Source organism: Acipenser ruthenus, chromosome 9, assembly GCF_902713425.1.
Source record: "Acipenser ruthenus chromosome 9, fAciRut3.2 maternal haplotype, whole genome shotgun sequence".
In the NCBI taxonomy this organism is placed as follows: Eukaryota; Metazoa; Chordata; class Actinopteri; order Acipenseriformes; family Acipenseridae; genus Acipenser; species Acipenser ruthenus.
In genome coordinates, this window is record NC_081197.1 from 27,985,710 (window position 1) to 28,004,236 (window position 18,527).

At 42.5% G+C, this 18,527-nt stretch overlaps 1 long non-coding RNA gene across 1 annotated transcript; it reads left to right on the forward strand.

Annotated features, from left to right (window-relative positions):
* The first annotated feature begins 837 nt into the window (after positions 1-837).
* Positions 838-17,568, forward strand: LOC117405311 (uncharacterized). Its single transcript, XR_009329468.1, has 5 exons — positions 838-3,530; positions 13,646-13,767; positions 13,860-13,918; positions 14,005-14,070; positions 14,303-17,568. It is a non-coding gene; the product is annotated as an uncharacterized LOC117405311 (long non-coding RNA).
* Positions 17,569-18,527: the final 959 nt, after the last annotated feature.

The window sequence follows — 18,527 nt, forward strand, 5'->3', positions numbered from 1 at the left end:
ATAAATGTTTTAAAGATGTACTATGTTAAGCATTTTCTTACATTTTTTTCTTGCATGTAAAAAATAAAAGATGAATTTATAATATACTATTAAAGACCCTTTCAGCACTGAAGAGAGTGTGATATATAGCAGTTCCTTCTCTGTCCAATGTAGGTGTTCAGCAAGCCCTGATTTGTGGCACACTCTACAACCCGGTTTCTCAGAGACGTCGGATTCAGTGGCCAAGAGTTGCGTCGCACAGTGAAGAACTTATCTGAAGCAGCAGAGAGGAGCAGCAACTGGCTGTGGTTGAGACGGAAAGATTCTGACTGGGGACAGGTAAGTAAGCTGGGCTGAGTTGAGTGGGGGACGGAGGGGGGTGATGCTGGGACGCCAGAATCACCGTCGAGCCCTCTTGAGGTGTCGTGGGCTAGTCGACAAAACACTGAGGATGGAAGGTGCCCACTTGAAAACCCCAGAGATGTACCCTACTTAGCTCAATCCAGACGGTTGTCATGCTGATGCGCTGGGGAGGCCGCACTTTGGTTGATCCCCGGAGCCAGCATCGCAGCCGTTGTGTGTGCTGATGCGCCAGGGAGGCAAAATAAGCTGATCCCTGGAGCCAGCATTACACTTCAGCCATTAACACCAGACAGAAGGATATCTACATCATCATATGGAAGGAAACGTAAATGGATGGAGACACATATGGATCACATTAGTTTACTGTAAAGCTACGTCTTAGTTGGTGCTTATCTTGGCGAGAGCCGAGTTCAAATCAGCATGAAGTTTTAACATCTACTCTCGTGTAATGGAAATCTTGCATTCTTTTCTTCTGTTTTTCCAACTTTGGGTGTCCAAAAGGCCACCACAGCCCTTTCCTATTTTTTGTCTCTCACAGGCGTCCAGTCGGACCCCGCCTTCCTGTCCAATCTTTCCTCTATCCCAGCATGCCCATCACCGGCTTACGCAGGCATCCAGCCAGCTACTGCTCCTTCCTCCTTCACAGGCTTGCAACAGGTCCCTGCCTTTCTTCTTTCTATGCCGGGTTCCCAGCAAGCCCACACAGCAGGCTTCTCACTCCCATCTCAGCTAGGCCCAGCTCTCTTTTCCATTTCTTTCCCTACAGCTATAGGCATGAAGCAGGCTCCCATAACTGCACCCTCCTCTTACCCTCCCTCAGCAGTCAGAGCTCCCCAGTTTCGCCCAGCTGTCCAGTTTTTCAACAACCACCCTTTACTTCCTCCCTCAGCAAGTTCCAGTTCTTCTTTAAAAAATGCTGTTGCCATGCCTCCTCCTGAAAACTCTGATCTTCAACCCCAAGCCTGTCTCCCTTTCCCTGTGCCACCAGATTCTAGCAGGTGCAGATATTAATTTGGTTTCCCTCCTTACAAACTCCCTAGATTCCACAAGTACCAGGGCGGTTCAGTGCGCAGATCTCTCAGTTACCCTCAAAACCTCTGACCCCCACTTATTCAAAACTCTCACCATTTCTGAATTTATCCTAGCTTTCAGCCATTTTAGAGATATTAATATTATCTACAAATTCTATCCTCACCGGCGCCGTGAGCTGGATGATTACATGTCAGTTATTCTAGACCTTTCTGTTAGATTCAGAGGATCACACTTCTTCGAATACCATAAAGCCTTTTCTGCCAAAGCCACTGCTCGTCTCCAGCAATGGAACCAAAGGATTTACTGGGGAGTCTTAGATAAAGATTTATTTTCTTGTTTTTTCACTGGTCTCCAGCTGTTGGCATGCGCCATATGTAACTCTACCTTTCACCCCACCATTTCCTGCTCCCTGACTGCACCTCCGCCCACCTCCCTTCTGTCTGGCAATCTTTCTCTTTCTTTCAATCCTTCCAGGTCTAAGGACGGACATGATCATAGTATTACTTTCTCTGGCGGCCATCAGATTTGTAATAACTTCAACGAAAAAGCCTGCTCCTTTTCTTCCTGCAACTTCCTCCACATCTGCAGCCACTGTGGGGAAGCCACAGGCAAGAGGCAAGATCTGCTGAACGGGCAGAGTGAGTAAACGATGTAATGCTGTCAGTAGTGTGCAGCCTGCTGTAGAGAGCAGAGAGCTGCTGAGTATGGTGGAAATTGGTATTTGAGAGTTAAGGCGTTTTTAGATGATGTCGGAGATGGGGCTGCCTTTGGGCAGAGATGAAGAATGCATAGATCTGAGGCCGCTGCAGAATCTGAGAGGATGAGAATGCGTTGCTCGGAGGTTGCTGCAAAACCTATTGATTTGATCAGGAGCAGTCTAAGAGTGTATTGTCTTTTGTGGTGTAGGAGGACGCTTTGACTGAAATGTTGATAATCATAGGACATAGTTTCCGTATGTGCCTGGTAGCTCAAATTGAATGAAATGGACTTTGAAAGTTGTATTAAGTGCCTTGATGAACTTGGAGGCAAATGAGGAAGTGCAAATCCAGGAAAAAGAAGGTTGCAGGAATGGCCTGATGCAGGGAAGCTGGAAAATTAATGTGATGATGGATTCTTAACATCTCAGAAAGCTGATAAGCTTGGCTTCATAACCAAGTCCTTGAAGGGAGGGGTTTGGATTTGAAAAATTCAAGTTAATATATGTAGCAAAAGAGGTTGAGGCAGGAGGTGACTGAGAATCCCTCGGAATGACAACGAACTGCAGGAATTGATAGAAAGTTTGGAGTGTGCGAGATTCGCAGCGATAGCAAATCATCTTAAATTATTTAGAGCTTGTGGTGTTATGCTCCCATCTAGAGGTTGTGATTGGAATTTAAACTATTGGCTTCAGTGAAGCAGGGTAGCATATATTTGGTTATTGCGATTAAAATCCTTGTCTATATATAAAACATTTGCTTTAGAACAGTTAATAAGTTAACATAGGTCTAGAAGAGGAGCTTGCAGTATTTAGATGTCACAATTCCGCGAGTTGAAGCTCTCATGTTGCAAAAGAGCAGCAGCAGGAGCCAGAAGATTGCAGTAATGAGGCACAGACTCGCATTATTATTATTATTATTATTTATTTCTTAGCAGACTCCCTTATCCAGGGCGACTTACAATCGTAAGCAAATACATTAAGTGTTACAATACAAGTAATACAATAAGAGCAAGAAATACAATAACTTTTGTTCAAGCAAAGTACAAGTGTGACAAACCACAATTCAATAACAGCAGATAATAGTGATAGTTACATCAGGATATGATTAAATACAAAATACTACAGGTTAAACACTTGGCAGATTACAGTAGTCTGAAGTACAGGATCTCGCATTGCCTGGTAAAGCTGCCTGGTCGCCATGGCAACTTACCACTCCCAGTAGTCACTCGATGAGGCGTTGCCATGGTAACCATGGTCTGTGAGGCGCCGGTGGGAAAGAGTTGCAGTACAGCAGTGATGTTGAAACAGTCTTTCTGATGAAAACACAGAGTTGAGAATGGCACTGCGCTTTGAACGGCGCTGTAGCTGGGCTGGAGACTGGATGGAGCAGGAAAGACTAACGTTGGAGCTCCTGCAGAAAAACAGAAAAGCTGAATGATGAAAAGAATCACCTGAGCAGGTAGGAAAATAGCTGATACTACCTTGCCAGCGCTGAGCAGAGAAATGGAATGCAGTGATAGGCGCGAACAACAAAAAACAAAACATAGGCAAGGAAGCGGAAATAGTGCTGGGTTAAAGTAGAAAAGAGAGAGAGATAGACAGGAGGGGCAGCCAGTAACATACGTGGAGCAGCGCTGGCCATGCCCTAATAATTGACGAGGCGAGCGCTGCATTGTATGGTTGGCTGGAAATACTAAATGAGGCTGAACTGGGATCAGCTTCCACCAGAAAGAGATCAGCGGACGCTACCGGGCAGGACGCCACGGAGGGAAGGTAAGACAGGCTAAAGAAAAGGATTTAGGATAAGAAAAAAGCAGCGCAAAGTGGGAGAGAGCCCTCTACCGCATCCCCCAAATAACGCCTAAAGGCTAACATTTAAAGGGGCATCTCAGGTGACATTAAAATGTGTGCACTTTATTTTCTTTTGTAAACAGACAACTAGCCAGACAGAACATTGGTGGTCTAAATGAAACAAATTAATGACTCTTATTAACATCACTACACAAATAAAATATACTCCATGTTTTTTTTGTTTTTTTTTAAATAATAATTTTATTATTATTTTTTATTATTTTTTATTAGTATTTTTATAATAAAACAGCTTTTATTGAATATTCATACCAGGACAGGATTCTTCTCACTGACTCACTTTTCTATGTTCTGTATATGCAGAAATAGTACAAAAAAAAGGTTCATGAAAACACACTCAGGGCAATCTCTAAGAAGCCTTCATTTAGCCTTCCTGGCATTTTATAAAGAGCTGTACTATGTCAAATTCTGCCTATCAATCTATCTATCTAACTGAATTGTATGTTAATACAAAACTTGGCAGTAACATTGCGTAACGAGTAAAAAGTTACAGTGCGTTAGATTCTCAAAATGTTTGACTCCAAGACTACTTACAAACCCATATGTTACATATCAGTGTTGTTTATTTCTTGTTTTGTAATTTCCATGTGTACATTTTTATGAAAGGAATCTAGCCCAATGTTCTGTTTTTCTTTATCTTTAAATACTGTACAGTAGGTGCCAGGAAGTTACATACAGACGTGCTCAAATTTGTTGGTACCCCTCCACAAAAAATGAAGAATGCACAATTTTCTCTGAAATAACTTGAAACTGACAAAAGTAATTGGCATCCAACATTGTTTATTACATATTTAATAGAAATCAGACTATGCTTTTGATTTTTTATTCAACATAATATTGTAAATAATAAAACAAATGAAAATGGCATGGACAAAAATGATGGGACCGCTAACCTAATATTTTGTTGCACAACCTTTAGAGGCAATCACTGCAATCAAACGTTTTCTGTAGCTCTCAATGAGACTTCTGCACCTGTTAACAGGTAGTTTGGCCCACTCTTCCTGAGCAAACTGCTCCAGCTGTCTCAGGTTTGATGGGTGCCTTCTCCAGACTGCAAGTTTCAGCTCTTTCCATAGATGTTCGATAGGATTCAGATCAGGACTCATAGAAGGCCACTTCAGAATAGTCCAATGTTTTGTTCTTATCCATTCTTGGGTGCTTTTAGCTGTGTGTTTTGGGTCATTATCCTGTTGGATGAACCATGACCTGCAACTGAGACAGAGCTTTCTGACACTGAGCAGTACGTTTCGCTCCAGAATGCCTTGATAGTCTTGAGATTTCATTGTGCCCTGCACAGATTCAAGGCACCCTGTGCCAGGCGCAGCAAAGCAGCCCCAAAACATAACTGAGCCTCCTCCATGTTTCACTGTAGGTATGGTGTTCTTTTCTTTGAAAGCTTCATTTTTTCGTCTGTGAACATAGAGCTGATGTGACTTGCCAAAAAGCTCCAGTTTTGACTCCTCTGTCCAAAGGACATTCTCCCAGAAGGATTGTGGCTTGTCAATATGCATTTTAGCAAATTCCAGTCTGGCTTTTTTATGTTTTTCTTTCAAAAGTGGAGTCCTCCTTGGTCTTCTTCCATGGAGCCCACTTTCGCTCAAAAAGCGACGGATGGTGCGATCAGAAACTGACGTACCTTCACCTTGGAGTTCAGCTTGTATCTCTTTGGCAGTTATCCTTGGTTCTTTTTCTACCATTCGCACTATCCTTCTGTTCAATCTGGGGTCGATTTTCCTCTTGCGGCCGCGCCCAGGGAGGTTGGCTACAGTTCCATGGACCTTAAACTTCTTAATAATATTTGCAACTGTTGTCACAGGAATATCAAGCTACTTGGAGATGGTCTTGTAGCCTTTACCTTTACCATGCTTGTCTATTATTTTCTTTCTGATCTCCTCAGACAACTCTCTCCTTTGCTTTCTCTGGTCCATGTTCAGTGTGGTGCACACAATGATACCAAACAGCACAGTGACTACTTTTCTCCATTTAAATAGGCTGAATGGCTGATTACAAGATTGGAGACATGTGTGATACTAATTAAAGAAACTAATTAGTTTGAAATATCACTTTAATCCAGTTATTTATTATCTTTTCTAAGGGGTACCAACAAATGTGTCCAAGCCATTTTAGAATATCTTTGTAGAATAAGCAATAATTCATCTCTTTTCACAGCTTCTTTGCTTTATTCTATGACATACCAAAGGCATGCAAGTATACATGATAAAATAGCTTTCAATTTCATCACTTTTCAGGAGGAATGAAGCATTATTTCAATGAGCTGTAAGGGTACCAACAAATTTGAGCACGTCTGTATACACATACGTTTGGTTGTTAGTAGCTTATTGATCCCAGAATCTCATCAAGCAGCTTCTTGAAGGATCCCAGGGTGTCAGCTTCAACAACATTACAGGGGAGTTGGTTCCAGACCCTCACAATTCTCTGTGTAAAAAAGTGTCTCCTATTTTCTGTTCTAATCTCCGTTTGTAACCCCTGGTCCTTGTTTCTTTTTTCAGGTTGAAAAAGTCCCTTGGGTTGACATTGTCAATACCTTTTAGAATTTTGAATGCTTGAATCAGATCGCCGCATAGTCTTCTTTGTTTAAGACTGAATAGATTAAATTCTTTAAGCCTGTCTGCATATGACATGCCTTTTAAACCTGGTGTGACAGGGTGTGGGTAATCACTGACACAGGAGACATAAATTGTATTCTGTTATTTTTTTAACTGATTTCTTTTAGCCCGCAGAGGGCACTGTTGCCCGTGGCCTGGCTACCAACTATGGTATCCAGGACCTCCAGAGTACCACGGCAGGGTACACAATGAGTTGCGGTTGCACTCGCAGGTGCTCAAAGAATAATGAAAACGAAAAGGCAAAACAGAAAAAGGGAAAATAAAACACAGTAATGAAAACTACAAAATAAAGGTGCTGCGCTCTGCAGCGTTTTCCCCCAATCGTCGCTATCCGTACAACCTGGGTCTCTGTCCTAGACATTACTGTTCCCTCAGCTATTTCTGGACACTATCTGGGTCTGCCCAAGGATTCCCCTCTCTCTCTCTATTTCTTTAGTTTCCTCCGCTAGCTCGTTGTTAGGTCTAGAGGGGCAGATCTGAGGATACAACAAAGTATTAATTTATAGGCCCAGCAATCCCTCCAAGGCCCGCCTCCCAGCCACTCAGAGAGAGGGAAAGCCCACACACCCTCTTCCCCACCTCTCTGTGTCACTGCCATGACTGGCAGGCGGATCCCACGGGATTGCCGCACTTTCCTGCAGCATTGTGCATACGTCAGACAGCCAGTCCAGGTCTCCCCTGTTCTGGTCGCTCTTCTTTGCACTCTTTCTAAAGCAGCAATATCCTTTTTGTAGCGAGGTGACCAGAACTGAACACAATATTCTAAATGAGGTCTTACTAATGCATTGTAAAGTTTTAACATTACTTCCCTTGATTTAAATTCAACACTTTTCACTATATATCCAAGCATCTTGTTGGCCTTTTTTATAGCTTCCCCACATTGTCTAGAACCAAAGCCCATCTGGGTTTTGTCTGTCGTGATCAGTGATTGCGATCACAACAGTGACATTTTAGTGCTGGTAATTATCAGGATTCTACCTTAATGGCTTTGACTGGCATTGAGCCCCTGCTGTATAAAGTGACTTTTGTGTGTAATGTTTTGATGGACCTGGTGGCAACTTATTGGTCATGTTACGCTTCTCTTCCAATGCTAAGGCCAAACATCTCAGCACCTGGTCATGATGCCAAGTAAACCATCCTTGGCTAAGAGCCACCTTACATCCTGTCAAAATGTGCCTTAATGTTGCAGGTGATGAACACAAAGGACATGAGGGATCCTCTCCTACCAAGAGGTTTAGGTTCTGTGGTGATGGGAGAACATCATATGTTGACCTGATGAGGAAACTGAACCTGCTCTGTTCCATTGACCATAGGTCTTGCCAGCCAATCTTGCGTTGTTCCACACTCTCCCATCTCATCCATTCTCCCTGCTTGGCCTGGGAAACGGCCTTTACGCACCTTATCCTCTCCTCCTGCTTTTGCACCTCGTTGACTACCAGCTTCCTCCGTTGAGCTGGGGCTGCCTTGTGCTATGTAGGAGGAGCTGAACTGAGACCAAGACCCCCTCTTCCATGCTGAACTTGCCCTATGATATCACCAATTCGAAAGGCAGCCTTTGCATCCTTCACAGCTTTCTTTGCCGCCCACTTTCTTCCAGTTTTCAACACAGGTGCTGCCTCCCTTACGCATTTGTCGCGTGACTCTACTAATGTCATTTCCAGTCGGACCTTGGCGCACTTAAACTTCTCGGTTAGAGCGGAGACTGGTAGCTGCAGTATTCCTTTACCATAAAGTCCCACTCTGCTGAGGCAGCGTGGAACTCCCAACCATTTCCTGATGTATGAACTGATTAAAGTTTCAAGCTTCTCTACTGTTGTCAAAGACACCTCGTACACAGTCAGTGACCACAGCAACCTCGGCAGTAGACCAAACTGAAAGCACCAGAGTTTTAGTTTGCCTGGTAAAGCACTGCTGTCAATGCTCTTCAACCCTTCCACTGCTTGTTGTCTAACTTCTCCCACACGAACAGTGTCCTTTAGATCCCCGTCGTACCATATCCCAAGACTTTTCACTGGCTTCTCAGACACTGTTGGTATTGCCTCACCATTAATGAAGAACGTTTTATCTACTACTTTACCTTTAATTATAGAGATTCTCCTTGATTTAGTTGGCTTGAATTGCATTCGTGCCCATTCAATGTTATTGGTTAATTTGCCCAATAACCGATTAGTGCAGGCTACTGTTGTAGTCATGGTTGTCATGTCATCCATGTATGCTCAAATTGGTGGTAGTCGCATTCCAGAAGCCAAGTGCTCTCCTCCCACTACCCATTTTGATGCCCTAATGATTACTTCCATTGCCATGGTAAAAGCCAGTGGAGAAATGGTACATCCTGCCATTATTCCAACTTCTAGGCATTGCCATGTAGTGCTGAATTCTGAAATTGAAAAACTAAATTGCAAATCTCCAAAGTAGATTTATTATTGTCATCGGTACACTGAAAAAATCAAATGCTGCTGTTCATGTGGCACTGAACCATATGCATTAGCCAAATCCAGGAATGTCACATGGAGCTCCTTCCTCTTCTTTTTAGTTGATTGAATTTGTTGCCAGATCACATTGATGTGTTCTAAGCATCCTGGGAAACCTGGAACGCCTGCTTTTTGTACTGAAGTGTCAATGAAGCAGTTCTTTAATAGGTAGATCGACAATCTCTGAGCAATAATGCTGAACAAAATCTTGCCTTCTACATTTAATAGGGAAATAGGGCGAAACTGACTGATGCTTGTAGAATCTTTTTCTTTAGGTATAAAGACTCCACCTGCTCGGCGCCATGCTCTTGGTACAACCTGTTTTTCCCATGCCACTTTCATCAATTTCCACAGGATTCTTGTATACTCTGTATGGAACTCCATTAGGCCCTGGAGATGATGAAGCCCTTGCTTTTTTCACAGCTTGCTCTTCTTCTTTCCACTTAGGTGCAGAGTCCTCCATTTGGTATTTGGATGGATTGATAGGTGGGATGTCTGAAGGAATTACCATTATTATTATTATTATTATTTATTTCTTAGCAGACGCCCTTATCCAGGGCGACTTACAATTGTTACAAGACATCACATTCTACATTATTTCACATTATACAGATATCACATTATTTTACATACAATTCCCCATTTATACAGTTGGGTTTTTACTGGAGCAATCTAGGTAAAGTACTCAAGGGTACAACAGCAGTGTCCCCCACTGGGGATTGAACCCACAACCCTCCGGTCACGAGTCCAGAGCCCTAACCACTACTCCACACTGCTTGCCCCATAGGCTCCTGCCTTTTTGAATCTGTATATGTTTCCTCCAAATATCTCTCCAGCTCAAACTTAGATGCTTTTAGTGTGCCATTCTTCTCACTGGTGAATAACTTCTTTATAAATTTGAATGGGTCTTTATAAAAGTTAGTTCTTGCACGCTCCTTCTTTTTGTAGCGTTTCCGTAGGCGCTCAGCTCTGCGCAATGTTGCAAGCTTATCTTTTATGACCCTTTGTAAGAGATTGAGTTCCTCCTTCTGACTTTGTTCTGCTCTTCTCCATTGCTTCCTCAGCTGTCTCCTTTCTCTAACTAAGCGTTCAATCTCCTGCTGCCGTCTAGACTTTCCAGGAATAGTTTGTACTTTTTCCTTCCTTTTTTCAACTCCAAACCTCTCGCTTCCATATGCGTAGATGTTGTCCTCAAATTTATCCAGCTTCTTTTCAACCGTTCCACTTAACCTTTCCAACACAAAGCAGAGATCTGTGTTTAATGTGTCTGTGGCAATGTGCCCCGCCCCTGTGTGCATATTATGTGTTGTATGTTGCGTGCGTGTGTAAATGTTGGTGTATAGTCATTGGTACACGGGATATAAACGGGTCTGTGTTTCACGTGTGATTTAAAAAGGTAGATTTATATTTAGGCACGAGGAGGGCACAAATCACTTCACGTGCTGGTTAAATGTAATATGTAAGCACGGGGTTGCACAGAATTAATTCACGTGCTGGGATCCAAGTGAATAATTAATTAGTAATTGAATCCCAGCACAACAGTATATATAGAGACACGTAGCATTCAGTCGGGGTTGGGTGTTCGGTGAGTGGAGAACGGGAGAGAGAGAAGGAGAAAAGTAAATAATAAGTGTTTTCACTCACCGTGTTTGTTCGTGTCTGTTTAAGTGTTTAGTACGTTTTGTTTGTCTATTTATTTTGGCGCAAGTGCCGTGTCCTGTGTTTTGTCTGTCTTTATTTTCTGTTCTGTTTATTAAATGCTGAGCGAAAGCATTCGCTCAGCTTCACCAAACCACACCTCTCTGTCTGTTTATTTCCTGCTTCTGGTCTGACGCCACCCACTCCGGCCGTCTTTGTGACAGTGTCCCATGCAGTTTTCTCACAAACTCTTGGCCATTTAACTCCAGGCTTGTGCCCGTTGAGGTTCTTATCTCTCTTATGTTGGTTTATCTGACCGGGTTCACAAGGATCATTAGGTTCATCACTAACTGTATCCATGCAAGTCCTCCTCACGTCTATGACAGGGGTGCTGATATCCTGCGAACTGTGGTTTGCTTCCTGTCGCTGGTTTTGACTTGACTGACTTCGTAAGAAGTACTAATCAATGCGAGGCCCTTGTCCCTTCTTCCTCAAGCATTTCATTCTCCCTTGATGAATCTTCAAACCCCTGACCGTTGTCGCCTTGCTCCTGCCACAGACACAAACCTGGAGTTCCATGTCTTTGTTAACTTCAGATCTTGAACTAGTCTTTTGTGAAGTACTCTCCATACTCATATCCGTTTCCGTTCCTAAGTCGTTAACCGTGTTGTCCAATGTTGAGTCATCTTCCGCCCCTGCTCTCGCAGACTCCAGGGGTATTTTTCTCTGTAATTTCTTAGAAACCTTGGGCGGGTGTCTCCAGCATCCTGTGAACACAGAGCTGGTAGCTAACCCTTGCCAGCCCCAATGGGGTCTCTTTCCTCCTGTTAGCTGTCTCTCCAGGCTGTCACGAGGTCTTTCCCTTGTTGCCAGCTGCACTATTCACAGCAGTCACTGGACGTATCCAGATCTTCATGATTTCCATTACACGAGAGTAGATGTTAAAACTTCATGCTGATTTGAACTCGGCTCTCGCCAAGATAAGCACCAACTAAGACGTAGTTTTACAGTAAACTAATGTGATCCATCTGTGTCTCTGTCCATTTGCGTTTCCTTCCATATGATGATGTAGATCTTCTTCTGTCTGGTGTTGATGGCTGAAGTGTAATGCTGGCTCCAGGGATCAGCTTATTTGCCTCCCTGGCGCATCAGCCCACACAACAGCTGCGATGCTGGCTTCGGGGATCAACCACGGTGCGGTCTCCCCTGCGCATCAGCATGACAGCCGTCTGGATTGAGCGAAGTAGGGTACATCTCTGGGGTCTTCAAGTGGGCACCTTCCATCCTCGGTGTTTTGTCGACTAGCCCACGACACCTCAAGAGGGCTCGACGGTGATTCTGGCGTCCCAGCATCACCCCCCTCCGTCCCCCACTCAACTCAGCCCAGCTTACTTACCCGTACATTAGCGTTTTTTTCTTTCTATTGTGCTTGAGATCCCCAGCCAGAATCTTTCTGTCTCAACCACAGCCAGTTGCTGCTCCTCTCTGCTGCTTCAGATAAGTCCATCCCTGTGCAACGCAACTCTTGGCCACTGAATCCGACGTCTCTGAGAAACCGGGTTGTAGAGTGTGCCACAAATCCTCGACAACCCACCTCCGCTGGGCAAACCCGGATTCCATCCTCGCTGTTCCGCTTCAGAGGCTAGTTAAGCATACCGCAGTTTCTTCCTCTCATACGCCTCATCTACAGCATCCTCCCATGGCACTGTTAACTCTACCAGGTGGACAAGGTGTGCTGATCCAGACCACAAGACAATATCTGGTCGAAGGTTAGTGGTGGCAATCTCAGGTGGAAAAATAAGCCATTGACCAACATCTGCCAGCATTTTCCAGTCTCTAGCATGAATGTTCAAGCAAACCTAGTTGAGATCCATCTCCGGCCATGGGATCCCCCTTCCGAGGGTCCGCAGCTGCTGCCGTCGCCTCCCGAGGGTCCTGCTTTGCCTGGGGTCACTACCAGTCCTGCCATGCGGCAAAAAATACTGTGGCTGGAGCCCCATGAAGGGGAGCTGCCAGCCACGAAGAAGGGGGGGGAGGTCAGGAGACCAGCTCCCCCCGCAGCAATTTCGCTGCAGGAGAACGGGTGGCCGGAGCCCCACGGAGGGGAGCTGCCGGCCATGAAGAAGGAGGGGGGGGGGGGGGGGGTCTGGAGACCACCCCCAAAATTTCCTTGGCCGGAGGAGCTGGCCTGTGCGCGGTCCACCGGGACGTTACAGCTGTTTGGATGGGAAGGGGACATCCCGCCATGTCCAGAGAGCGAAAACTGAACTTAAAAATAACTGCTAAGCGTGCTGGTTTACACTAGCATGATACTTATTTGTTTATTTGTTTGGCCAACACGCCTTTTTTGTTTGTTGTTTTGTTGTCTGTTTAAATCTTTTGTTTATTATTTAATAAATACGCTGAGCGCCGTAGAGTTCAGCTTCACCCGCCCATCCATTGTTTTGTTTCTGATACTTCCTGGTCCGTGATGTCACCACACACGCCACTCAACAGCTGCTCGACCACAGGACTGTATTATTTTTATTTTGTTTTGACTCTTGCTGTTTAATTTCCCCCTCCCCTTTCTTCATGCAGACACTAAAATGTGTCGACTAAAGAAAAGGAATGAAATGGCGGAGAATGGTAGCGACATTACAGTCAGAAGTCCTTTACCTCAGGAACCTAGCGAACACCGATAGCGTGTACGGGTTTGTATGCATGCTGTCTTGATCAAATGTATATCTAGATAGTTTTTATTTTTTGTTAATTGCACCAGGACTCAGATTATGTAAGGCGTTTAACAATTTAACATGATTTTCTGGCCATGTTAAGAGTGTACTAAAAAAAGAAGGTCTTCTGAAAAACCGGTCAAACTGCTATCGCAAAAAAACAGAGAAACAACATAAAACATTATTTCTTTCATTAGGCCTATAGTTTAAAATAGCTCTAAAATGCTGACTATAATTACTTATTCCTAATTTATTCAGGAGTCCTCTCTGGAAAATCCTGACCATTCCTTAGACCAAACCCAGTACTGCTTGAAGAGAACAAGTCTTTGAAAAAGGCTAGGCTATCTTGCACCTTCAGCAGTTACTTCAATCTGTAAAAGGTAAGTTGATTTTATAGATATTGTATGTTACGGGGCCTTGTTGTGGTCAATTTGTTTTACTAATGCAAATGTTTACATGTTTGTCATTCCAGATCTTCCAATATGTATCTTAAGACTTGAAAAGGCTATTGAAAAACTCCAGGGTTTTACTGTAAGTAAGGCCTAAAATTGGGTTATTACAAAACTACTTTAGAAATGTCAAACTCTATAGCAGTTATGTTGTAACTTGTTTTATAGAATCCAGCATGTGTGCCTTCTTCTACTAGTTCTGTGGAGGAGCGACCTACCCTGTCCGAAGATGTGGTATGTGAACTGCTAAACCTTTCTATAATTTCTATACTGTCCTTAATGTGCTTGCATATTTTTTGGATTTTTAAAGTTAGTGATGAAGTTAGTTGTAATTTATTTTATTGCTTGATAAGCCTTGTAAGTTGCCTTCTGCTAAATGTCTGTAATGGTAATACCTGGGAAGTAGTGTTTGGGGATAGTTGGGAAAACTTGGAGTAACCTACCAACACTATCTGCATTACTGTAGGTGATGCTGGATGCAGACTCTCAAACCTCAATTTCAAAAAACCGACTGAGACTGTGTACCCAAGCCGACTTCAGGAAGCTGAAGAACAATTTACTGGATGCCTTCTTTACAAAGGAGCAGTAGGCATCCCTTTCGATGACAGGATCTTGGGCTGGAGTGAACCTGCACTAAATCAGGATATCCTCAAAGCCATTAATTGTAGGTGTATAGCTTTTCAGATTTGTTTCTAGTACTGTATGTGTTTTTGACAGCTTATGTTCATCAAAAGTTTCCAATGATCCCGGTGGCTGATATTCGTGGGATAATGCAAAATAAACTGAATAATGCAGCACATTCTAGAAGATAGTGGTTTTATTGTTGTTAATTTAGAAAGTATTCCACAGAACTAGCAGCAGGCACATGCTGGATTCTATAAGAATTAACGTGAAAAGAGTTGAATGTTTCGATCTGCAGGAGATCTTGCAAATCAGAATGTTGAACTGTCTGCATAGTGTTTTAATATTTTTCGAGCTAATGGATAGTGTGCGGGTAGGCCCATTACATCTTCTGACCTCATCCTAGACCAAATCAAGACTTTGACCCACCTGCTTATTTCAAATTAATAGCCTGGTGTTGATGGCTTTCTTCTGCCCAAGGGGGAACCCGCCATCAATACTGGGTTTATAATTTTACATCATCTTAGCTATTTTTTTGTTTGAGTAGCAGATTGAAAAATGTTCTATGAATGGCAATGAATGAATTCTCAAGGTTTTGGAAATGTTGAATGTGTAAATAAAAAAAAATGTATTCATTATTTTGCCTTCACTCAGTCGGACTAGCCATTTAATTTTCATAGTTCAATAAGTTTCAGTATTGTTCCTTATCCTTTAACCACCCACCCTTTTTACTGTATCCCCCCCATACCATTCCTTTCCCATTAACAAACACGTTAAATGTGTGTTTGCTGATATAATTATTACAACTGTCACTAACTTAATACTGTAGCGTTCTCGGTTCCCGCAGGCAGGCGCATCACACAGGGCGAGGAAATCCACACACAGGCGGAGGGCGGGCGCGAACCCGGGACCTCTCGCACTGAAGCATAGCGCCGATACCGCTGTACAAAAGAGCCGGCTCCTTTGCAAGGAGCGTATATCGGGCTTATGTCTCTGTGTGTGATTACGTCACCTACCAGCCCGACTGCTGCCTTCCCCCGTGCACGCTACAATACTTTGTCCAGGTTATTTTATATAGGCTACTAAAAATAAATAAGTATGAAGGCATTAACACTTGTGAAAATGGTGATGATAAAAAAGTAGTATACTTGGGTCATTAGTAGGCTACTATTTTGACCCAAACATACTTTAAGTATACCACTTTTACAGGACAGCTGCATTTATGTATGATTGAGACATGAACAATAGCCTACTGCAAATGTTGTAAAATCTTTTTTTTAAAAAACAATGAAAGGTAGAGATAAATATTTGACTTTTTCTTGTGTTTTTTCTTTGGAAACGTAATGGTAGCCTACTTGATGTTTTCTCTCTGAGAGCTGTACTAGTTGCCTCCTTTCATATAAGTTAATACGGTACTCAATTGTTTTGCTGTGATGTTGCTCTGGTCACCCGGCCACGACTGAAACACATTTTTGGAGACGACTAGAAAAGTTCATTGGCATCACACATGCTTGCATTACGATGATGTCATTTTTTGTAAAAAGTGCTCAAATGCCTGCTTTTGAACAACTAGTTATTTGGCGTAGAGCATTAGCTACGTAGTTTGAGTGAGCCAGAAGGAAGCAGATTTCTCTGGACGGCGGTTCGAATCTCGAATTCTACACTTATGTTTCACGTTAAAAAAATATTAGGCTTATTATTATTATTAGGGTCAGTCTGTTTGTGAAGATATGCTCTAATAATCAAAATACAGTTAAAATATAAATATCTATACTCCCCTGCTTTTCTCAGGACTGATCTGATCAGATGGATATATAGGAAGGGGGGAAGGGAGACTCCTCTACTCCAGTCCCACAGTTTTTTTTTTGTTTTTTTTCACACAAACACAAAGACTGCAGCAGTACTGTATGACAGCTGCTAAATTGAAATATTTAGAATTTATCGATTGTCATCCAAGTGATCCAGTGTCATAAGTTTTCCCACTTTGAACATTTTGGTAGTTAAATCACGATTCTAAAAATCCAAAGTCCAAAAGGATTGTATTATAATGATTCATTATTATTCATTCTTAAGTGGTTGAGTAGGCTGGACGCAATGCCATAAAAATACTGACCCAGAAAGTGAACGATATGTATTATCTTAAAAAGGGGAAATAATAAAATAATAATCAGCAGGAAAAAAAATAAAGCATGAACATTAATGGTAATGATAATAGCCATAAAAGTACCGGTTTAAACATATTTAAAATAGGGAAACTATAGTAAAACAGTGCTAAAAAGTAAAAATAGTAAAATAAGCTGTAGCTATAGAGTCAAGATCACATATTATATTATGAACTCACTATCCTGTGTAGCCTACTACACAGTGGCTGCCGTAGTTACTCTATATTAATATTTCATATTTTTGTTTTTCTTTATGGCTACTTATTGTTGGATTGAGTGACATGTAACTGTGACAGAGATCAAGTGATTCTTGGTGTTAGATCTCCCTCCCGACCTGTGAGGGTGATGTGTAAAGGGAACAGAGTACCCTGTACTAAATGGCATGACAATTTATTCCTTGGGTTAGTGGAAGTCGGCCATCTTGAAAAGGGGCGAGGCTATGACCCGGACGTGAAACGGTGTTGCATCTTCGGATTGGAGGAGTAGATGCGCTCATTAACCTAGGGGTCATGGGAGAGGGTATAAAGGGGTGGTAGTAAACTTTTGTAAATTGTTAAATAGCCCTAAAAGGATACCCCTGTGATTGCTGAAACTGTGAGTGTTTGTTTTGTGTTTGTAATAGTTTGTCTGTTAATTATAGACTACCACTAACACGCTCCGGAGCTGTAGCGTAATGCACCACCAATCCAGACATCATCACTTTCACCTTTTCATTCACGGAGGACTGTCTTGCACCACTAGCACTAATTTCACTGCCACTGAAAACTGTTTGTGTTCTGTGTTTAGTGTGGGTGTGTTAAAAGACTGGACTTTTTGGTTACTGGTCAAACCCGGGGATTTACAAATACTGAGTGATACACGCCGCTGTATCACTCCATCATTTATTATTTACAGGTGTTTGCCATAAGGCTCTGGACATTGTTAAAACCCTTCAATAAACACCCTTGCACCTGGAAATCATTGTCTGTTTGATTTTGTATCCGCTCTGCACTGCACTCACCTGTATTCACTCACCACTCTGTCACGGTAACTTACAGTAATTACTAAGAAATTCCAATGTATATTGCACTCAGCAAATATATCGGGTTGAAAACAATAGGAGTTTAGAGTTAGGAATCTGTCATCCACCTAATATACCTATATAGCCTAACAAATGTATCCATTTCGTTTTTTTTAACAATGGTACATAATTAATTGCTACAAGAGTTTGTTGCGCTGGAATGATCGGCGTATAATAATAAAATAGAATCCTATGCAAGCCACTGATGGTGTATAATGTTATCCTATGCAGGCCACTCATGACTTATATTACAATCAAATGCAAATAATTAATATATCCACCCCCAGTGGACTTTACCAGTGGAATTGTTAGCGATAATAAATGAATATTAAAAGCTAACACAACAGCGACAGCTGGAGACGGAGTGGTACACTGAGACGGAGTGGTCCAGACCACTGTGACGTCACAGCGCCACATGCCACAGAATGCTACAATCCCTTCTCCTTTTCCATCTGGACAATGGGTTATGCAAGTTATTTGAAATATAAGACCTGTCACGTTGTCCTTAATTAAAGCGGGTGGTCAGCTTAATATCAATATCCGAACAAACGTTTTCATATCTCTTGGTTTGTGGCGTAACAGGTAGACGTTTGCTCATAATTGCTGGAGTTGTAGATTTGAAACCAGGTAACAACTAATTAAAATATGATTTGACATAATATATGTGTGCCTATATTGTAACAATGCTGGATAATTTAAAGATAAATTCAATTAAATGTGTGCTGGCAGATGTTGGTCAACGGCTTATTTTTCCACCGGAGATTGCCACCACTAACCTTCGACGAGATATTGTCTTGTGGTCTGGATCAGCACGCCTTGTTCACCTGGTAGAGTTAACAGTGCCATGG